Here is a 15,615-nt window from a genome sequence, read left to right as displayed (position 1 = left end):
ATATTCTAATCTTTTTATACTTTTTTTATATCATAAAGATGTTTCTTGGAGTTCCCGTCGTGGCACAGTGGTTAATGAATCTGACTAGAAACCATGAGGTTGTGGGTTCAATCCCTGGCCTTGCTCAGTGGGTTAAGGATCCAGAGTTGCCGTGAACTGTGGTGTAAGTGGCAGACGCGCCTCGGATCCTGTGTTGCTGTGGCTCTGGCGTAGGCTGGCAGCTACTGCTCCAATTAGACCCCTAGCCTGGGAACCTCCATATGCTGTGGCATCGGCCCAAGAAATGGCAAAAAGACAAAAAAAAAAAAAAAAAAGATGTTTCCTCACTGGTATATAATTTTTAAGTATTATTTTTAGTTTCAACTTACCACTTCATTGAATCAACAGAATAATTCACCATTCCTCTATAATTGGATAGTTAGGGTATTTCCTTTTCTTTCCTTTTTTTTTTTTTTTTTTTTCTTTTTTTGAAAATCACTTTCAGAGCTGCAGAAACCATGAGCAAGAAATATATTTCCTCTTCTCATTATTCAAAATGTGGCTTCACATTTCAGGCCTTGTCAAAGTCTACTACTAGGAAGTACTGGCACTTGTTAAAAGACTAGGAAATTAATTTTTATTACACTTTGACAAGAGTAAAACCCAGCACACAGAAATGGTAACTTGGGTTTGATTTGTTTTAAATTCTTGGTACATAACCTCAAACAAAAATCAGAAAATGTTCCCAAGTCTGTAAACCTCAAGGAAGTTTCCTTTAACTCAAAACCTGGTGGTATGGTCTGAGCTAAAGAGGATCATGAAAGATAAAATGAATACGGTAGAATCATAGGTGGCAAAATCAAAGCTAAATTAGGATTTTCCTGTGGAGTCTTGTTTGCCCCTTACTCACCTCTTCCCTTGGGGACTTACTGCAAGAAACTTGCTCTGACCTAGTATGGATTCTGCTGCAGGGGAAAACAAAAATTCTAAAGTAAGACATAAATCACTGGGAAATCATTAATTCAATCATCCAAAAAAAAAAAAAAAGCCTTACTGATTCCACCCTACCAGTAAGCAAAAATAAGCAGAGTCCTCTCCTTTCAGAGCTTACTATCTGCTTGGAAAGGCAGGCACTAGTTATATATCTACCAGGCACCTCCTATGAGTACGGCATACTGTTGAGTACTGGCGGCATACGTCTAAAGATAAGAGAAGCCCCCTGCCCTCAAAAATCTTAGTGCCAAGATGGAGATGACAAAAAATAATGTGTTTAAAGATAAGTAGTAGCAATTCAAGAAAATTCGACAGGAAAAGAATAATCTTTTTAATAAATTGTGGTGGGAAAACTAGAGAGCCACAAGCAAAGGAGCAAAATTGGACATTTACCTTATATCGCATACAAAAATTAACTCAAAATGGATCAGAGGCCTAAATATAAGAGCTAAAACTATAAAACCCATAGAAGAAAACATAGGCGTAAACTTCATAACCTTGGTTTAGGCAATGGTTTCTTAGGTCTGACACCAAAAGTATAAACAAATAAGAAAAAAAAATGATCATTAAAATTAAAAACTTCTGTGTTTCAAAGGGCACTATAAAGAAAGTGAAAACAACACACAGAAGGGGAGAAAATAGCTGCAAATTATATATCTGATAAAAATCTCATTTCCAGAATGTGCAATGCTGACAATTCAACAGTAAAAGGACAAATGACCCAAATTAAAATTGGGCAAAGGATCTGAATATATATTTGTCCAAAGAAAATATACAAATGATTAATAAGCATATGAAAAGATGCTCAAGGTCACTAGTCACTAGGGAAATGCAAATCAAAACCACAATGAGCTATGACTTCACCCACGGCGAGGGCTACACTCAAAAAGAAAGTAACGAGTCTGGTTAGGATTTGGAGAAATTAGAACCCTCATACATTGCTGGTGGTAATGTAAAATAGTGTAGCTGCTTTGAAAAAGTGTTTGTTAGTTCCTCAAAAAGGCCCAGCAGTCCAGTATATACACCCAAGAGAAAAATATAAGATCACATAGAAACTTTCATACAAATGTTCATAGGAGCATTATTATTTATAATAGGCAAAGAGTGGAAACAACCCAAACGTCTATCAGCTGATGAACAGATAAAGAAAATCTGGTATATCCATATACTAAAACATTATTCAGCCTGCAAAAGGAATGATGTTCTAGTAGTGTATGTCACAACACAGGTGAGCCTGGAAAACATCGTATTAAGTACTAGAAGCAGGTATAAGAAACTGTATATGATATGATGCCATTTATATGAAATGCCCATAATGAGCAAATCTATAAAAACAAAAAAATAGATAGAGGCTTGGGGCAGCAGGAGGAGAAATAGAGAGTGACTGCTCATTAATTAATTAGGTTTCTTTTGGAGTTATGAAAATATTCTGTAATTATGTAATGGTACAATGATGGTTACATAATTTTGTGGCTACATTAAAAACACTTTAAAAGGTGTGTGAATCATATCCCAATAAAAGTAATTTTAGAGGTTCCCATCCTGGCTTAGCAGAGATGACTCTGACTAGCATCCCTGAGGACGCACGTTCAATCCCTCGCCTCGCTCCATGGGTAAAGGATCCAGCGTTGCTGTGGCTGTGGTGTAGGCCAGCAGCTGTAGCTCCAATTCGACTCCTCACGTGGAAACCTCCATGTGCCGCAGATGCGGCCCTAAAAAAGACAAAATAATAATAATAATATTTTTTAAAGATATGTTAAGTGATGTAAGACAGTCAGGAAGTACTACATAACAGTAAAATGTGCTAATGCCCAACACAAAATTATTGCTCAGTAATATTATAGGAGTGGGCTCAATGAAGGTCAGGGTATTACAAGGAAATCTCACGGGACAGGAGGGATTTGAGTTGAATCTTAAAGAATAAGTAGAATTTATATAATAAATGAAAAAGGAAAGACTATTCCAGGTAAGAGGAACAATACCTACAAAAGATGAAAACAGAAACATTCTAGTTGTATTCAGAGCCAATGATAGAATAACCTAAATGGATCATGGTTAAATCAGGATATAATTAGACTTAAGGAAATAGAGAAAGGCTGGAACCACACACACTATGCAGGGTCCTAAATGCCTACAGCATCTGTAATTTAATCCATAAGCATTAGGGAATCCTTGGTGATGAACTGAGTAAGGAAGAAGGAAAATAAAATTAATAGTTTAGTAAGAGTGACAGCAGAAGTAAACAGGAAACTAGACTTGAATTAGGGACTAGAAATGCAGGGTGCATGTTTTAAAGATATTTTGGGGTAGAATGATTTAATAAATGTGAAGGAATTTGTTCGCTATAAAGAGTGAAAAAGAGGAAGAAATAAAAGACACCTCTCAGTTTCAGTTTGGATGATGGTGAGTAAGAAGGTCAATAGATGGTGATGATGGAGAGAGAGGAAGCTGTGAAAAGCAGAAGCATGGGAACTGCACCATGAGCTCAAATTGGACCAGTTCTATCACTGTACACCACAAACTGAAGATTCATTACAATATGCATTACAAATAACTGGAAATGCAAGTCTGAAAATCAGAGGAGAGAACAGGGTTGAAACAAGATGGCAATGCATGAAGTATTCACCTAAAATTGGTAAGCTACTGAGCGAGTGAGTATTTCCAAGGAAGGGTAACACTTTGTAAGGAATGCTCACATGTGGCTGGCCGTCAGAGAAAGTGAAATTAGTGAAGGTGAAATATAGATGCAAACTATTGCCTTTGGTATGGATAAGCAATGAGACCCTACACTGAACAGCACTGGGAACTTTATCTAGTCACTTATGATAGAGCATGATAATGTGAGAAAAAGAATGTGTGTGTGTGACTGGGTCACCTTGCTATGCAGTAGAAAACTGACAGAACACTGTAAACCAGCTATGAAAGAAAAAAATAAAAATCATTAAAAAAAAATAAAGTCAACTAACAAAGAAGCAAAGGCAATGCAATTAGGCAAATAAAGTCTTTTTAACAAATAGTGATGAAACAACCAGCTATCCACATGCAAAAAAAAAAAAAAAAATCTAGACACAGACTTGACATCTTTCATAGAATTAACTAAAAAATGGGTAACATTTTGTAAAAAACATTATGAAAATCGTAGAAACAGCATAGGAGAAAACCTAGGTGACTTCAGATATGAAAATGACTTTTTAAATACAACACCCCAAAGACTCAAGAATATGAAAGAAATAATTGATAAGCTAAACTCCTTTCAAATTAAACAACAACAAAAAACACTCTTCTACAAAAGATGATGTCAAGTGAATGAGAAGGCAAGTCACAGTCTGGGAGAAAATATTTGCAAAAGACATTTTAGATAAAGGACTTTTATCCAAAATATACAAAGAGTACTTAAAGTTCAACAATAAGAAAAAAAGCAATGTGATTTAAAAGGAAGAGGCAATATCAGATAGGCACAGTGTAACAACCTGACTTCTATTTCAGTAATCACATGGGAAGATGTTTTCTTACTACCTTCGACATATTTTAATATTTAATCGCTTAGTTTCATGCACTGCATAATTAGTGTAAATTAATCCTTGATTCCATAAACTAGTACTTAGTCATATTCTAGTCATGTTTTGCTACTTTTTAAAAAAGTGTCTTCCTGCTTAAAAAATTTTTTAATAATTGGGATAAGAATGGTTATCTTATGAACAACAAAACTAATACTGTTCTGTCAAGTATCAAATCCATCTATTTGACTTTGTCAGATTTCAGAATAAATGCTTTTAAAAAATAAAAATAAATTGAAGATGTCTAAGAAAGTGGGAGAGGGACTTAAGAGAGTGTTCTGCCTTGAAAGCTAAGGAAGGACAAATGTCTCAAAGGACAAGGAGGAAGCAGAGGAGTGTTGCTGAGAAATCCTAAAGAATGAGGATTGAATAGAGGCCACTAGATTCAGCTATCAGGTCATCACTAGTGGCATTAGGGGGAAGCAATTTTAGAAAGGTATCAAGGAGAGAAGAAAGACTGCAATTCATTGAAAAAAAAAAAGTGAATGTGACATGAAAACATTTAGGCTGGGAGAGCAGACTCTGCTTTGGGAATGTTTGGTTGTAAAAGGAGAGAGATGACTGAGGGTTTAAATGAGAAGCAGGGCAAGGAGTTACCCAGAATGGTGGGTGGTCTAAAACCCAGCACACACGGAGAGATACAAGGTACATTCACTTAACACATTCAAGTATTTATTGCTCTTAGGGCTCGTTCTTCTCCGTGATGAGGATATGAGCATTGAACAGCACAGACAAAAAATCCTGCCCTTGTGGCGTTTACATTATTTAGATGCATTAATATGCTTCCCAGGTGAGTGGTCAAGAGGATATTGCAAAGTCTGCACACTTCTTTTCACTAAAGAGCTAGGGATCAGGTGTATTACTTCCAACTTACTGACATTCTAAACAACTTACAACTGCGTGGAGCTTTTACAATGTTCTTGATCTGAAAAACAATATTTCCTCCGCTTTGATAGGAAAAACCACAACAGCCAATACAGTAGAAACAAATCTGTGGGCTGCAGCATCAAGGACAGGACCAAGTGAGATCGATGAAGGGAGAAGTTACTGCCCCTAAAATGTCAAAGAGATTATAGTGTAGCTGATGGGCACCATTTTTCATCAGCTTCTGCAGGGAAAGAGCCACCAGGAGGTCTACAAACAGCTCTGTGCGTTTATCTGTATAGGAAATGAAACTTGTTAAAGTTACGCTTTTTGCATTTTGCAGGAAACAGCTGCAGTGAATCTACGTTTATGATAAGAACAATCCAAGTCATGAGATAGGAAGAAACTTTATTAAAACTTATTAAACGAATCAGACACATACTTTTTTTTTTTTTGCTTTAAGAAATCTTGAAGTTTTAAAAACTCTCATGTGATTCTAACGTGCAGCAGTTTAAGGAACACTATTTTAAATTCCTTCTATGGAATCCAAATAATTGAGATTTAAAAATTTAGGTAACTAGTTATCACTTTAAATAACTTCTGAAATATACTTTTGAATTGGAAAGAGACTTATTTTAAGAATTTTAAGACATGATAGGAAAAAACAGCAACAACATAAAACTTCTTCAAATGGCCTCTTCTGACCACACAATTTCCCTCGTTCTTGGACACTCTCCCACTCCATCTTAATTCTCTGTCTGGTAACTCACTTATCAGAATTTGATGTTTCTGTCATTTATTTGATTGTTTGCTTCTCCTGCTTAGAATACAAGATACCAGGATTTGTCTATTGAGCTTACCACTAAAACCACAGTACCTAAAACAGTATGACACATAGTAGGTCCTCAAACTATACTTATTAAATGATGATGGTTAAAATTCAGTTCTGTTTATGGTCATCTGTATTCATATTAATCAACAGACACATACTTTTCATTACATAACATTCATAATAGTTTTCATGCATGTATTTTTATCTTGCCATATTCTCATTTTAATGATTGCATAATCATCTATCACTTGGAAATACCAAAGTTACTTTACCCATTTACCCTGTTGATAAACTGACTATCTCTACCTAGGTGATTCTGACTGTGCATCTTTACCTACCTCTCTACCCATCTATATATGTCTTTTCATTTATCTATTAAAATACCAACATTCATTTTTATTCTTCTTTTATCACTTTATTACAGAATTTTACAAGTCAGTGAAATACTGAATTAAAGGGATTTCAATAAATGGTTTGTTTTCACGTGTGACAATTTTTTCTTTATAGTTTGTTGTTAAGATATACAGTCCCCATAAAAGACAGGTGTATCCCATTCGCCTAAACTTGGAATAATTTAAATAAATTACCACTCTCTCCTTCATCATAGGTCATCTTGATAGTTTCTTATTGCTAGTGAAATAGAACAGTATTCTATTAACTGAATTTCTTTTTACTTTCTGTTCATATTTTCTGCCCACTAAAATGTGATTTACCTTTCTTTATGCTTCTTAAATTAATATCACATTTTTAAAACATAGGAATGCAATACCAAACCACAAAATCCAGAAAGTGTGGGAAAAGGTGTTTTCCTTCCTTCCTTCTTTTCTTTCTCTCTTTGCTTTTCTTTGGTATTATTTTTTGGAGAAAGCACCTTTAAAGAAGGTGGATGCTATAATTTCTGAAGAAATGAAGTAAAGTGAATCCCTTTGAAGAGATAATAAAGGGAGTAGAGTTGGTGAAGATACAATGAAGTGAGATGAAGTCAGAGAAGATATGAGTGAGAGAGAGTATGACTAGAATGTTATCAGAGAACCTACTGAATGGCTCAGGGAAATCCACTCTAGTTTGTAATAACCTATAAGTGAAAAAAAGAATGGATATGTGTGTGTGTGTGTATATATATATACACACACACACACATATACACACACATATGGGTAACTGATTCATTTTGCTGCACACTTGAAACTAATGCAACATTGTAAGTCAACTACACTCCAATAAAATTTTTAAAAATTATATATGTATAGATATATGTATAAATGTATAACTGATTCACTTTGCTGTAAACCTGGAGCTAACACAACATCATAATAAACTACATCACAATAAAATTTAAAAAAAGGAGAGGTATTAAATTTTTTAATTTTTAAAAAGGAATTATCAGAGACAAGAGAGAAAATGAAGAAGCAACATTTACCAACATTCTACAGCATTATCTAAGAGGAAGACACTGAATAACCTTGCAGAGCCAAGCTAATGTTCTATAATGGGAGCAACAAAAAGTTGCTCTTTTTGTGATGCTATATGGATACTCAACCAAGCACGGAATAAGCCAAAGGAGGTGAAATCAAGGACTATAAGAGATATCCAGAGGCAAATGACCCCACCCTGCATGCGGCTCAGTACTAAGCAGTCCAGGTAATGAGTCAGTGAGGTCTATATTTCAACCAGCAGAGCAGGGATGAGGAAAAAGGGCAAGGAGATGAGCAGGGCAAGAAAATGCAATGCTGTGCTCTAACACTCCTCAGTATAAGGTGTCTCAAGGTGGAACCATGCCTACTCATCAAAGGACTGAAACAAGAAGAAACATCTAAATTAATACAAGAAATCGATGGGCTTAAATAAGGGGAAGAGAAACTATTTTTTGTTAAATATACACCATCTGACAGGTTTTAGGGTAGAAGCATTATATGCAGTAAATCATTTTATTCCTCCACTCAACCCAGTTAAGATGGGGGTGATTCCATTCTACAGATGAAAAAAAAAAATGGAGCTTAAAGAAACCTCCCTTCCCAGAGAGATGTCTAGTAACAGAGGGATCAAACTTCAGCCTGGCCACAAATCCCTCATCCTTTCTCCTACTGTCTCTTTTTAGACCAAAAAAACCTCTACCTCCTATCTAAAGATAGACCATCTTATATCAATTTTATGATTCACTTTTCACGTTATAACATCTTTGAAACTTCACAGTGTCATGGGTTAAGTGGCAGCATTTTTCTTTCTTAGTGTCATATAGAATAGTGGTGCATCCTACCAACAGAGATGTGACAGATATACAACTAGACTCGTGATAGAAGCTCTGGTCAAAATACTTTTTAAAATAATAAAGTTTTTGAGTTTGGATATTCACTCTCAGATGGCAAGGGTCTAGAATAGAAAATTTCTAAGAGGTGGCTTCTTTGTTTATATCTGTTCTTTAAAAAAATTTTTTTATCATGGTCGATTTACCATGTTCTATCAATTTCTGCTATACAGCAAAGTGACCCAATTATGCATTTATATACATTCTTTTTTTCACATAATCCTCCATCATGTTCCATCACAAGTGACTAGATATCGTTCCCTGTGCTATATACAGCAGGGTCTCATTGCTTATCTACTCCAAAAGCAAAAGTTTGCATCTACTAACCCCAACCACCCAGTCCATCCCATTCCCTCCTCCTCCCTTTCCCCCTTGGCAACAAGAAGTCTGTTCTCCAAGTCCATGAGTTTCTTTTCTGTAGATAGGTTCATCTGTTCAGTGTATTAGACTCCAGATATAAGCAATATCAAATGGTATTTGTCCTTCTCTTTCTCACTTATTTCACTTAGCGTGAGAGTCTCTACTTCCATCCATGTTGCTGCAAATGTATCTCTGTTCTTTATGCTTAAATACGGCTCTGCTCTCAGAAATATTCTACCTTCCAACACTGGAGAGAATTTATTTCCTACAGCAGCAGTTTTGCTTTGCTTGTATGAAAAACACGAAGATTTTATGATATACTGTATCCATAAAAAGAACTCATGAATAGTGCAAAAGCCAGGTGTGTTTGGGAGTATCCTATAAAATCAGAAAAGGATCATGGGGAAAACTCAAGGACCCCAAGAGATGAGGCCTGTACCACATCTCATTCACCTCTTACTCCAGAAGGCAATAACTCACGAGGAGAAGAGGAAGAGAACAGGGTGTGCCTCTGGGACTGGAGACCGGGGCAGGCCAGGCCTATGTTCCCCACTCCCCCACCTCTGCTTGCTAATATTGGGATGGGGTCAGTCTCCATTTCTCCCTTGGAAAAACAGGAAAGCTAAGCACCAAACATATCCAGGCTGCTCATCCTTTCTAGTATATGGGACTTAGACCTGAGAAAGAGTCAATGAGTAAATATGAAGACACCATGAATGGTTCTTGGTTTAGCGGCCCATGGTATTGGCCAAAAATAAATTCTCATGCTGATACCTTTTTAAAAAAATTAATTATAACTTACCTACAATACTATGTTAGTTCCAGGTACATAACATAATGATTCAATATTTTTATACATTAAAAAAAATGATCACAATATACCTGGTTACCATCTGTCACCTTACAAAGTTGTTACAACATTATCCACTATATTCCCCATGCTGTACATTCCATCACCATGACTCATTGATTTTCTAACTGGAAAATCTCCCTCACCTACTTTACTCATCCCCCTGCCCTCCTCCCCTCCGACAACCACCTATTGGTTCTCTATGTCAATGGCTCTATTTCTGTTTTATGTTTCTTCATTTGTTGTTGTTTTTTTTTTTAGATTCCACACACAAGTGAAATCATAAAGTATTTGTCATTCTTTGACTTATTTCACTTAACATAATATCATCTAGGTCCATCCATGTTGTCATAAATGGCAAGAGTTCATTCTTTTTTATGGCTCATATTTAATTACATATGTGTATATATGCCATATATTCTTTATCCATTCACCCACCAATGAACACTTAGGTTCCTTCCATATCATAGCTATTATAAATAATGCACAATGAACATAGGGGTGTCCACATCTTTTCAAAAGAGTATTTTTGTTTTCATTGGGAAAATACCCAGAAGTGGAACTACTGGTTTGTACAGTTGTTTTCTTTTTAATTTTTTGAAGAATCTCCATACTGTTTTTCCACCATGGCTTCACCAATTTACATTCCCAGCAACAGAGCACGAGGGTCCCCTTTTCTTCACATGCTCACCAATATTTGTTACCTGTCTTTTTGAGATTAGTTCTTCTCACAGGTGTGAGATGGTATTTCGTTGTAGTTTTATTTGTATTTCCTTGATGATTAGTGATACTGAGCATCTTTCTCTGTGTTTCTTGGTCATCTATATGTCTTCTTTCGGAAAAATCTATTCAGGTCCTGAATTTTTAATTGGGGTGTTTGCTTTTTTGATGTTGAGTTGTATGGGTTCTTTGTATATCGGGGGTATTAACCCCTTATCAGATATATGTTTGTAAATATATCCTCCCATTCAGTAGGCCTTTTCATTTTGTTGATATTTTTATTCACTGTGCAAAGGTTTTTAGTCTGATGTAGTCCCATTTATTTATTTTTGCTTTTGTCTCTCTTGCCTGAGGAGACATTAGAAAAATATACTGCTATGAACAATGCTGAAGAGTATATTGCCTGTTTTCTTCTAGGAGTTTTACGTTTTTAGGTCTTATATTCAAGTTTTTAATCCATTTTGAGTTTAATTTATATACGGCATGAGAAGGTAATTTGATTCTTTTGCATGTAGCTGTAGTTTTTCCAACACCATTTACTGAAGAAGTTGTCTTTTCCCCATTCTTGCCTCTTTTGTTGTAGGTAAACTGACCTAAATCTAAATGTGGATTTATTTCTGGGCTTTCTCTTTTGTTCCATCAATTTATGCATCTTGTTTTATGCCACTGCCATATGGTTTTGATTAATATAGCTTTGTAGCATAGTTTTAAGTCAGGGAGTGTAAAATCTTCTTCTTTGTTCTTCCTTCTCAAGATTGTTTTAGCTATTTAGGGTATTTTGTGTTTCAAGAACAAATTTTAGAATCATTTGTTTTAGTTCTGTGAAAAATGTCATTGGTATTTTGATAGGGATTCATGCTTCTACTTTCAAACTGAAGACTGCTTCTTAGCCCCAGAGACCCCATAAACTCTCTCATCTCAGAGGAAGTCCTGCTCAAATGCAGGTTTAAGGATGGCATCTTCTGGGAAGCCTTCCCCACCAAGCACCTTAAATTCTTATCTCATAGACTAAGTGAATATCCTATATTTCATTGACTTTCATTCACTGACTCTTTCATCAGGGTATGAGATTTTTGAAGGCAAAAACCGATTTTACTCACCTCAATATCTCCAGTTCCTATTCAATTAATAGTTTTTGAAAAATTATGTTAGACTTTATTAAGAACCTAATAAAGTCATCTCTGACACAACATCCATCAGCAACACTCACTTCCCAAGGCACTCAGATTAGAACAAAAGTAAACATGTTTTTATATCCTACACAACTTTACTTTCCTCCAAATATTCCAGAGATCAATATTAAGCACTTCAGCTTTGCTTTTATTCTTTTGGCTCAAACTTTCTGAGAGGGAAGAGGTAGTTTAAATCACTGTCGTAAATCCTCTTCTCTGTATCTTCCTAATGTTCTGACCCCAAACCCACTGGTGTCTTCTACATGGCAAGCATCCTCCTCCACTGACCAGCACCCCTGCCCGTCTCTCCATGATGATTCTGCCACTGTTCTGGGATCCGGCACTTGACTGTGTTCTCACAGCCACTTTAACCCAAGCCTTAACAGTTCCTTCCCCCATGTCTCTAAGCAAATAAGGCAAGTTTTCTGAGTCTTTTTCAAGTGTCAATACTGTTTTACATACATATTTTTATAACCCCTTCCCAATAACCCTTTCTTTGGCATAGATACTACTATGTCTCCATTTGAAAGACAAGTCGACTAAAGCATGGAGAGGTTAACTAATCTGCCCAAGGTGACATGTAGCAAAAGGAAGAACAGGAATCTGAATCCAGTGTGTCTGCATTAGATTCCATCATGTCGTTCACCTCTGCTTTCCCTTTCTCTTTTTCAAATACCATCTTTAATCCTTACATTTACAACCTCACATCCACCTAGGTTTGTTTTGTTGTGGTTTGTCTTGTATTGCTTTTAATTTTCATTTTGAAAAGATTTTAGATTCATGTAAAAGCTGCTAAACTAGTACAAAATCTCCTGGGTACTCTTCTCCCAGCTCCCATATTTGTATAATCATAATTACCAAAACCAGAAAATTGATATTTGTGTAGTATATTAATTAAACCTTATAACTTCTTTGGATTTTATATACACTAGTGTGTGTGTGTAATTTATTTACCACATGTATTGACTCATGTAATGACCACCATAATAAGAATTTAGAGCAGTTCTACCATTCCCCAAACACTCCCTTAAGAATACAGAACTCTTCCATAAGCACAAAGAAACCCCCTTGTATTATTCTGACATAGTCACACCCCCGAATCTGACTTTGGCAACCACTGGTCTGTTCACCATTATATATTCTGTCACTTTAAGAGTAGTCTATAGATAGAATTATATAGTATGTAACCTTCTGAGACTGGCTCTTTTCACTCAACATAACACCACAGCTGGCCCTCAGTAAATATTTGGTGGATTTTAAAATGAACTCTGTTCTTTCGTAACTGCCTAGTGCTAGCTAGGGTCACAAAACCAATTAGTCCTTAACAAGTGAAATTCAAGGTCTTAAGTAAAAAAAATATTTTTTTTCTTTTATGAATTGTGCTTTTCATAAAAAGAATTCTTTTTTAAGAAATCTGAGAATTTTTCACCTAGCCCTTCATTCTAAAGGTTTGCTCTTTTTTTATAAAAACTACATTTCACAAACACTGTTAACAATTTTAAAAATTTTTAAAACTTTAAAAAAAAACAAAAAAAAAACCCTACATTTTACAGTAATATATTTTACATATGTATAGTTTTACATTAAAGTCTGTGATTCGTCTTCAGTTAACTTTTATGTAAGGTGTGAGATTTAGATTTAAGTTTCTTCATTTCCTTTTGTTTTTGTTTTTTGTTTGTTTTTTGCTTTTTAGGGCCACACCTGTGGCACATGGAAGTTCCCAGGCTAGGGCTCAAATCAGAGCTACACAGCTGTTGGCCTACACCATAGCCACATAGCAGCGCAGGCTCCAAACCGAGTCTGTGATCTACACCACGGCTCATAACCATGCCAGATCCTTAATCCACTGAGCGAGGCCAGGGATTGAACCCGCAACCTCATGGATCCTAGTCAGGTTCATTATCCACTGAGTCATGAAGGGAACTCCCTGTTTATTTGTTTATGGTGTCCACTTGCTCAGGCACCACTTGTTACAAAGGCTATCTTCCTTCTACTGAATTGCTTTTGCAACTCTGTGAAGGATTAGTCAGGTATATTTGTGCGCTCCTATTTCCGGGTTCTCTAGTCTATTCCACTGATCTATGTGCCCAGGGCTCTCCAATACCACATGGCCACAATTGCTGCAGCTGTGTGGGGAACCTGAACACTGCATAGAGTGATTCCTTCTACTTTGTTCTCTCCTGGGATTGTTTTAGCTGTTCTACAGCCTGTGCTTTTCCACAGAAATTTTAGAGTAAGCTTGTTTATGTTTACCAAAAATCGTGCTGGGATTTTGGTAGGAATTTTATTAAACCTATAGATCAATTGAGAAGTGACATCCTTGCTACGTTAAGTTTCTCTTCGTTTTTAAAATGCACTTTTTTCTTTAATTTTCATAATAATATATACCTTTATGGTTTTCTTTTTTTTTTTTTTTTTTTTGCTCCTAAAATTATCCTATCTTTCAGCTTCATCTTCCTCTGCCTAGAAGTTGAATATTCGACAATGACTTTTTTTTTTTTTGGCCAGGTCTGTTGTATGTGGGAGTTCCCAGGCCACAGACAGAACCTGGGCCAAGGCAACAACCCAAGCCACTGCAGCGACAATGCCAGATCTTTCACCCGCTGCACCACGAGAGAACGCCAACAAATACTTTCCTAAGGTTCAAGTCACCTGACCCAAATACACACACTGTACAAGCAATGTCATAAGATTCCCAGCCTTTAGTCACTTTCTAGGGTTGCACAGTTCCTGGGGAGAAGAAGAAGGACACATTTTCTTGTTTCTCCAAGGTACTGATAACTCGGAAAAAAAATTAAAAGTGTAATTGCCCAAAACGTGCAAGAAATTTTAAAAAAGAAAAGAAGAGGAAGAAAAGAAAAAAGAAGAGAGAAGAAAAGATTAACCATGAAGGACATCTGGTGGTGAAATCTGTCACCATCATGTCACAATTGCTTCTCTGAACCACACCTGCCACTTGAGGGCGCTTCTCAGTCTCAGAGGCCACACAAAGTTTCCAGAGCCTTGGGAAGGGCTACAGCCTGGAAGTCCTATGAGTTCATTCCCTCTTGAGTGCCCTCTGCCTCTGTCTGACTCCACTCTTCCTGGCTGGCTCACACTGACCTACAGACCCAGTCAGATCCAGTTCCCTACAGGTGTCCCGCTGCAAGACAGAGTTTGACACCCCTGGACACAGATCCTCAAACACTCACGTATTTTCTAATTGTATGATCTTAATTTGATTGCTCACCAGGCTAAGACTCAGATTCCTCATGTATAAGATGGCAGTTAAACCTATTACAGGATTTTCATGAGAATTAAATAAAGGAGATTAATGTAAAATCAAATAGTGTCCAATAAATGGCACATGACAATATTTCTAAATCAATTCTAACCTGATAGCAAACGTACTACCAGCCTTTGACCACTAGAGATTGAGGTTTAGAATCCGTCTTATTGGGAGTTACCTTAGTGGCACAGTGGAAACGAATCCAACTAGAATCCATGAGGATGTGGGTTCGATCCCTGGCCTTGCTCAATGGGTTAAGGGACCAGCGTTGCCATGGCTGTGGCATAGGCCGGCTGCTATAGCTCTGATTCGACCCTAGCCTGGGCACTTCCAAACTTCCATATGTCTCGGGTGCGGCCCTAAAAAGCAAAAGCAAACAAAAAAAGAATCTGTCTTATTTCCATAGAAATAAATCTACATGAGTCAACATCTTCAAATTCATGATTATTTTCTCTTTTCTTGTTATGTTTGTTTAGATTATACTTATTATGACATAATGTTAGGCTTTTTTAATTTTCCTAGTAAGTCATCTTTTTTTTTTTCATATTTTACAAAAGTGAAAAAAAGTCCACAATTCATTGGACAGTGTTTTTAATGGTCTTTCTTCACAGACAGTTCGTGAAGCACTGAGCTAGAGGGCTGTGTCCCGGGTCAGCACTCCTGCTGCTGGACTCCACCTGCAGAACCAGGCCCTGGAGCCTCACCCTGCAGAGAT

The 15,615-nt window shown here is 36.5% G+C and overlaps 1 long non-coding RNA gene across 1 annotated transcript in view; it reads right to left on the bottom strand.

Annotated features, from left to right (window-relative positions):
* Nucleotides 1-15,615, bottom strand: part of LOC146405096 (uncharacterized) — a 142,123-nt gene that overhangs the window by 95,270 nt on the left and 31,238 nt on the right. The window lies entirely within an intron of this gene.

The sequence above is a fragment of the Sus scrofa genome, chromosome 2 (assembly GCF_054392235.1).
Source record: "Sus scrofa isolate SSC_HxYL_T2T_F1_AM1 chromosome 2, Sscrofa_HxYL_maternal_Yorkshire_Landrace_v2.0, whole genome shotgun sequence".
Classification (NCBI taxonomy): Eukaryota; Metazoa; Chordata; class Mammalia; order Artiodactyla; family Suidae; genus Sus; species Sus scrofa.
The sequence above is the reverse complement of the archived record's forward strand: the minus strand, read 5'-3'. Positions and strand labels throughout refer to the sequence as shown.